Below are 9,140 nucleotides of genomic sequence, written 5' to 3' on the forward strand. Positions count from 1 at the left end.
ATCCAGCCTCAGTTTCTTACTACCTGTTTGACCTTGTGCATATTACTCTCTAACTGCTAGTTTTCTTATCAGTAACAAAGCTTCTTAAACTGTGGGTTATGACCCCATATGAGGGTCACATAACTGAATGTAGATGTTGAAAAAAATGTGGCAACACTAAAAAGGTTTCTGAATGCAATGACCAAAAATTAATCCAAGATAAAATATGTAATGAATCTGAAGTGGTTTTGTTCATGTTTGTCCAAGTTGCACCATCTGATTTCATTGCAACTTTGGTTTTCAACATATAGCATGCACATTTTGTACTGCACATGCACAAAGATTGCTAGAAACACTTGGCTCAGATTTGAGACAGGGTCATGTGAAAATTTCTTGGGGTATAAATTGGTTATAAATGGAAAAAAGTGAGTGAATCTATAAAATGCGGATAATAATGGTGCTGACCTCCCAGGATTCTTGTGTGAATAAAATGAGATATCTATAAAGCTCTTTGAAAACCCTAAAGCACTATATAAATTCAAATTGTTGTTATCAAACTTAATAAAGTATCACTGCTTTATTCTTTATTTGATCATCCCCTTATCCTGACATTATCCACTGACAACAAACTGATTTTATCTCTTTCATATCAGCATCATCTATGAGGTATTCCATTCAGAGAATGTCTGTTGTGCAAACTATAGGCAGTTAGATAAAAAGCCTAAAAAGTTGATTCTTTTTTCCCCCTGAGGCAGTTGGGATTAAATGACTTGTCCAAAGTCACTTAGCTAGGAAGTTTTAAGTGTCTGAGACCAAATTTGAATTCAGGTCCTCCTGACTTCAAGGCTGGTGCTCTATCCACTGCACCATTAGCTGCCCCCAAAATTGATTCTTTAGTACGTCTATTTTAGATAGACACTATGTGTTTGACATTAAACCTTGAACTTAGAATTAAGCAATAGTAGTAGTGGGGTTAGATGTTCTATGGCAAACAGTAGTTTTTAATGATTTCATGCTTCTCCCTGAAAATAGGGCCTGTATTTTGATAATCAATACTCTTAATATTGTTGTATATTTGTGTATCATTTTTTTCCTAATTAAATTTTGTGTTTAATTTGTGAAATAAAACAAGTGGATCCATAACATAATATAACCAAAAAGATGATTTACATGAAACTGCAAATCTACTATGCACAGCTTACAATTCTTTCCAATATACAGCAAAATTATCATGTGATCTTTCTTTTCTTTTTTTCTCCCCCTCCCACTCTAGAGATGACTACTATCACACACATATACTCACAGACACTTATTCTATACATATATTTCTAAAATTATTCTATATGCATTTCTATTTAAAACGTGTAATTTTTTTCCCCTCTGGATTTCTTTACAGATATCTTATAGTTAATTTTAGTATTTATAACAATCAAAATAACTTCTTCATTCAAAATCATTCTTAAAACATTACTGTTTCTGTACAACTGTTCTCTTTATTCTATTCATTTTGTTCTTCATTAATTCTTTTTGTAATAAAGCCTTTTATTTTCAGAACCTATTCATAGATAATTTTCACAGTGAATCATTTTATATCACCATTTCAGAAGAATTAAGTAAGTCAGCCAAAAGTCAGTTATAGAGAGACATATGGTAAACAACACAAAAGGCTTAGGAGACAATTGCTTAATAAACACTAAAGTCAGTTCTTCAACAAAAATACTATAGAGCTGGGGGGGAAAAGACATAAAGTTAAAGCAGGATGTCCAAGTATTTGATAAATTGAGGTACATCAACTAAAAATTAGAATGACACAAGAAACATCCATGAAGCCAACAGGTCAAGGCAATGTGACATAAGCACCAATCTACCTATAATAAAAATATAGGATTAGATCTATGTGATTAAAGAAATAATTTTTAGAAAACTAAGTAGTAAGTTATGATTTATGATTTATAGCAAAATCCTTATCTAGCTAGAAAAAATTTAAATACTGTTAAATTTATACTATCTTTAAATAGTATGCTACCTTCAAATAAAATAATTTTTTAACTTAGAAAAAAATACTGATTGAACCAGTCTTTAAATGAAAAAAAACAAAACCCTCATTTCTACACGAGGAGTAAATAACTCCTTTCTTATATGAAAATATGCCTCTCACACAAAAGGGATGTATGACCTTATATAAGTCACCTGACCTCTCCTCTTATTAATTTTCTAAAACTGTTTCAAAGCAGGTATCTATCTCCTCTGGCTGAAGAAGATTCCACATCAGAAGTTCTGCAAGCCAATGTATGGATGTATGCATATATCTGTGTATATATAAATATAAGCATATGTGTGCATATATATGTATATTTATATAGGTAAACATGCATATAATTTTATGATAGTGGTACATTTGAGAGCTAAAATAACTTAGAAATCAGTTTTTATTCTTGTAAGTGTATGTATGTCTCTTCGATATATAATCATATTTTGTATATGCATGTATACATATAAAAGAAACACTAAAATAATTTCAGAGTTGCTTTCATTTCAAATAATTGTATATATGATATGCATGTGAACAATTTTAAACAAAAAGTTCATATTTTGTATGTATTTGTATAAATTCACAGAAACTCTTTTATATGCAGTAACATATAATGATAATAAGCATCATGTGAGTACATGTGGTTAGGCATTATTCAATTTCAATTATTTGTTTTTAAGAAAAAATTAGGGAGCCCTGAAATCTCTGGTATTATTTGTTAATTCCATTCAATATACTTACACCTAGGTGCAGGGAGTTTCTTCACTTGGAGTTTCTCATAATCAGCAAGCATTTATTAAGTGCCTATTAGTTAATAAGTATGATGTTAGGAAATGAGAATACAAGTACAATAAATCAAACAGCCCTTACATGTAATGATATGTATGTCCATGTGTGTATACCTAGTTATCTATAGACAGGTATATATTTATGCATATGCACGTACACACTTATCTATCCATACATATATTTGTCTACATAGTCCTATCAAGCTATATACATAATGTATTTATATACATTTATGCATACCAACACAAATTTTTACTTAAATAAACATGTCTATATACATTTGTGAATATGAGTTATATACATATACATATTTGCATATGGAACTCCTAGTGAAGAAATTAATCTACCAAAGTAGTTATGAACACATACACATACACACACATTCACACACAAAATCTATGGTGTGTAATTTAAAAAAAAAAAAAACTTTGAAATCTTATTAAGATTTATTATGTTTCTTAGAGTATAGATAATTTTTCCTTTTTAATGCATTATTTGTATACTCTACTGATTGCATTTTTCTTCCAGAGAAAAATGTACCACTTTACACAACTGGGTATAAATTCTTTGTATAGCTGAGGAGTTAGAAAATCTATTTTTGGCATAGTACCTACCAAAGATTGATCATATTCATTTTAATTTTTCAATTACTTGATAATAGCTAGGTTTTGTGGGGATGACAGTAATTATATTCTCTAAATTATCCTATTTTAAATTCAAATTAAAAACCAAAGCTGATTGCCAGGGTGAAGAAAGCTGTTCCCTGAAGAAGGTGACTTGAATTTCTGCTTCTCAAGCTAATTCACTTTGTGTTTGTAGATAGTAGTAAATATGTGGATCTATGTATCTGGGTATACATCTCTGTGCATTCATTTTAGAGGATGATTCTTCATTTACAATGATAAAATTTTCATTGTACAGCTATATTTTTAAAGTACAGTAATTATGAAGGACAATTTTGTTCTGCTATTGTGAACTAATGGAGATAGGTGGGAGAAAGTCAGTAAATTACTGAAATTTCCATTTTAAACCATTTCACTGTTTTTTCTTCTAACATATAAGTCCAACTATTGCTGTATGAACATTTTTTTTTTGTATTTTACAAATTTATTTCAGACTGTAATTAAATACTTACTATGTGTACTTTTTAAGGTTCTAAATTATTTTAATAGTACTTTGTTGTGTAGATATTTCAAGTCAAAGTACTAGGGTAAATGGGACTCAGAGTACAAAATTTTTATTAATATTTTGGGAGTGATAGATTTATATTTAAAGCTATATTATTGTAGTTACTTCTCTGGGGGTAGGTTTTCTTAAGGAAACCTTTACTTTTAGTTCTTTTCTCACTATTCAGTTACAACTATGCTGAACAACTAACCAAGATATAAACATAAAAATAAAATCCTATACACAATAACATATATACAAAATTTTCCTCTTGGAAAGTTTCCTGTGGTCATTTGGGTACAGAAAGATGCCTATTGTAATTTTAGAATGGTACTTCAATTTTGGAGGCTGTCCCAGATACCTTAGTCAGGTAGAAAGTAAGGTTAGAATCTCTAACCACTCCAGGAAATCTATTCTTTGTCCTTATTATGGAACAGTCTTTGAGCAGTACATCAATAAACAGACACTATAGTCTTCTTCCAAAATCAATCTTATTCCCTTGAATCAATCTCAAAATTTCTAATGTTAACTTTTTTATTCTGGTTCTGTCTCTCTGGTTTGGAAATAATAATGCCTAGTTTCCTGTCTAGAGGATTGATCTCTCTTCCAGCTAATTCACAATCCCCTTTAATTCATTAATTCTGTCCTTATATGATTGCTCCATTAGGAAACCTGCCCAAGCTTCATGGAAATAATTAGGCCTAAAAAAAAAATACTATGGGAGTACTCAGGGAGAATGTGTGAAATAAATTAGCTGACAATGTTTCCGGAGTATAACTTCATTCCAATAGAAATGATCAGAACATAAACAAAAATATACATATAGTTAACAACATTCTTGTTGCTCAAACTTCTTTGTTTATTCACCCAAGAAATTCAGTAAGCAGTTGCTCAGATGTTAAACAAATCAATCTCAGCTTATTTACTGAGGTCAACTATTTGAGAAATAATTAGATATGTGAGAAAAGGATCAGTTATTTAATTGGCAGGAAAATATGCACTCAAATTTGTTTTAGGAGGAGAAGATGATTTGGAAACAAGACATTTCAACTGAAAAAAAAAAACTGACAAAGGAATGCGTGTATCTTAATAATACTACCAGAGGGGGTAAACTAGGATGTGGGTAACCAACAGCCTCAGATTTGTCACTGAATTGGGGGATGTCTATGCCAAGCATGCAAAGACTTCCCCTGGTAGAATGCACAGATGGGAATAATTTTTTCAACAACCATGAAGGTGGCTAAAGCAGCTTCTGTGGAGTGCTTAGAGCTTGGTCCAACATAGAAGACATCAAAGTCATCCACTACATTTGGGTCATCTCTATTTATCCCAACATTTGTCTTGTCATTGGACTCTGATGATTCTGGAAGACTGAGGTTGACAACCTCAGAGTTTACAACTCTGACTCACTTAAATCCACTCTATGATATCATTGATTCTATTCCAAATGAACAATAATAGGAAATATAATCTTTAATGAGAAAAGTTTCTAAGTAGATCTTTAGTACATTTAACGTTCTTTGTAGGTCTTAAACTAGAGTTCGCAAATTTTTAAAAAAATCTACTTATATTTCATTATAATGTTCCCTTTGAAGCCTATTTTATACATCTAAAAACACTGAGAAAGCAATAAACTTCATCATGTCTTTGACATCACCCCACTCTCTCACTCAATAACCCCAGTGGGTTTTTTATTTTCTCTCAGATCAAACACAATATTCTCTTTTTGACATTTAAAACCCTTCATCATCTAGTTCCATATTATGAGTTTAGTCTTTTTATACCTTACATCCTTTCCCATACTATTAGATCCAATAACACTGACTTCCTGGTTGTTCCATCAACAAGACACTCACTCCATCTTTCAGCTTTGGGTATCTTCTATAGCTGTTCTCCATGACTGGAATGCTCTCCCTGACCATAACTCCCCCCACTTCCTTTAATACCCAACTAAAATTTCATCTTTTTCTAGAAGAGTTCTCCAGACCTTCTTAATTCCAGTAACTTCACTCAAATAATAATCTTCAATGTACTTTATCTATTTATCTGTTTATCTATTTATTTGTAAATTTATTTATTATATTAATTTATTTAAATTTTATTAATTTATCATGTTTATTAATTTTTTACTAGTTTAACTAATACTTGATAAAATATAATAAATTATTAATAATTTCTTTTCATTTAAAATTTATCTATTTACAAATACATTTATTTGTATGTCTTTTTAAATTGTAAGATCATTAATGGCAAATATTGTTGTCTCAATTATTTTTTTATTCCTAGTACATATCACGTATCTGGCACATTTTGTGTTATTTTTCAGTTTTTACAGGCCTGTCCGACTCTTCATGACTCCATTTGGGGTTTTCTTGATAAAGATATTGGAGTGATTTGCCATTTCCTTTTTCTGCTCATTTTTTACATAGAAGGCATTTAATAATGATTGATTCTTTCATTCATTAGATTTTAAATGAGGTCCATATCACAAAATAGATTTCATATTATATATAAAAACCAAATAATTCTTACCAAATCTTTCTTAATCTTTAATGAGCTCATTCTAGTATTTAATGTATTTACAACATTGCTCTCAAGTTCCTTTTCTAGCCTAATCTCATTGAATTCCTCTCTATATTCAATAAAAATGGTAACTGCTTAATCTCTTTGGACAACATTATGCCTTCTCACTCTTTTTTATTTTTATTTTTTATTTTTTTATTTTTTAGAGTGGCTTCTCCTTTTATCTGGAATTCACTTTAACACACAACATTAATTGTTGAACCATTTCCATTCTTAAAAGTCCCAGATTGAAGCAAAATGCTACTTTGTTTATAGAACCTTTCTCAATGCCTTTACCAGGGTGAAATCTGCTGTGGGTCCTACTATCAAGGGAACTAGAGGCTAGCAGTGAGGTATTGAACCATGAGGTATCACACTGAAATCACTCAATTGTTGTGTTGCTGTTTTTAATTTGCCATGTTCAATTCTTTATAATACCATGGATTGTAGAATGACAGTTCCTTCTAAGTTCTATTCTCTACTTAACATTGTCCAAATTCATGTCTGTTGTTTCCATGACCCTATCTATTCATCATATCCTCAGGCATTAAATAAAATATTTAGTAAGGATCATAAAAATGCTACTAAGAGAAAATTTTTTTCTTCAAGAAAAACAATATTTGCCTCTCAGCCATCAGTTAAATATGCAAAACAATATTATTGTATTTCTCTGGATTAAAAAGTTATAACTGCAAGATGTGAAGTGTTTCACTAATACATTTCATCACATTGCTATAATCATTGATTTCATTTTCCAAATCAATGTAGACTTGCAAAGCATTGCAGAATCTAGTTGTATAGCATTTTGCATAATTTAAATTTTTTAATTTAATTTAATTTTTTCTTTTCCTCTTGTGTTAATGCAACTTAATATGTTGCAAAAGACTAGAATGAGCAAGAGGCTTACCAAATCTTACTAGTATGGGTTAGAATAAAGATGAACTGAGAATTGTGATTTCCCTTAATGAAGAGCCATTGCTTAGAGATTCAAATGACTTTCACTATGCTAAAAACATTTGTGTCTGAAGCCAGTTTCTACAGATGGGTCACATCATACACTAAAACAAAAGCAGCTGTATTCTAGATTAAATTCAATTTCCTCAATTTAGAAAATAAGATTATTACCTATTGCTTTTAGCATCACTTTTCAGCCATTAACAGTTAATATTGGATCAAACTAAACTTAATGATCTTTATAAATGATAAAAATAATTGTCATTAGCAGATATGTCCATATTATTAAATATATAAAGCTATTTCTATCATTGAAGTTCTCCAAAACTTAATGTATATAACTTTAGTGTACATATGATGTGAGAAGGCAATGTTGGTAGGGAGCAAGAGTCTACCAAAATGGTAGAGTCTCAAGTGTGGACCTAGTGAAATACAGTATATTCATTATCAAAGGACTGATTAAACTAATTTTAAAGTAGCACATTACCAAAAGGTTGGGCATGGAGGATGAATTTCAATTGGCTTCAGCAAAGGTGTCATATTTGGAGATTAAAATTTGATATTTGTCAAAATTTGAAAACGTCAAAACAAAAACACAATACAAAAAATATAATATTAATTTGTACTTTTTTAACTCAATAGGACGATTAGCAGGAGTGTTCTTATTTATAACACATGTAGAATACAGGAACTTCTGCAGACAGTTTATTTGAGCATGAAGAGACTGGGATCTATATAAACAATGAGAATATATATGCTGGTGAAATCTCACATTTTTTAGAAGCATTAAGGAAATCTACTTAGGAGTCATGCTATTAAATAACAAGTAAGGATCTCAAACCTACTTTTCTTTACTGTACATGACCTAAAACAAAGTTGGCTAAGTCAGCAAAATATGTCATTGATAAATTGAGGCATATAATTTCCTTGATTAAAGCTTGATAGCAACATAAAGATATAAACAAAACTGGAATTGTTTTCAATGTTTTTGCTTTTTCAGGATTTACAATTTTGGTGACTAAATGCAGCCACAAGCCTAAGAATATACTTCTAAGCAAAAACTGAATATAACTTTAAGTGATGTATATAATTAAAATTCAAGATTAATATTTTTCATCTCATTACACACACGGGATGCATCTCAAATCTACAAATATTTCAAAAGACTAAATATATATTCCAAAATTGCTTTAAAGTGTGGGTATATCTATTCAACCTTAAACTAATATTGATCAAGGAATAACGGTTACAGTTTCCATATACTGAATTCCCTATCACATTTAATTTTTTATAACTTGGCCAACATATACCATCATCTAATAATATTATTAACCATATAAAGTAACCACATAAACATGATGGCCAGCACTTTGCTCAGCATGTTACTGAAGGCAATAAATTTCCTAAGTTACTTGCAGTTTTCACTATGCCACAAAGTTATATCTGTAGGCAACAATTTGATCACTCTTGCTGAATTGAGCAATTATTTCAGAATTCAGAGCCTGCTGCCCATACAAGACAAAGCCATTTGTATCATAGCTACCATAAACCCATGTTTGGCAATCATTCTTCTGGATCAATCTGTCAAATTCTTTCACTTCTGAAGTAAGATTTTCATATTCTGTACTTATTCATTTGTTCATTTAACATGTGCAAA

The sequence above is a fragment of the Sarcophilus harrisii genome, chromosome 4 (assembly GCF_902635505.1).
Source record: "Sarcophilus harrisii chromosome 4, mSarHar1.11, whole genome shotgun sequence".
NCBI lineage: Eukaryota > Metazoa > Chordata > Mammalia > Dasyuromorphia > Dasyuridae > Sarcophilus > Sarcophilus harrisii.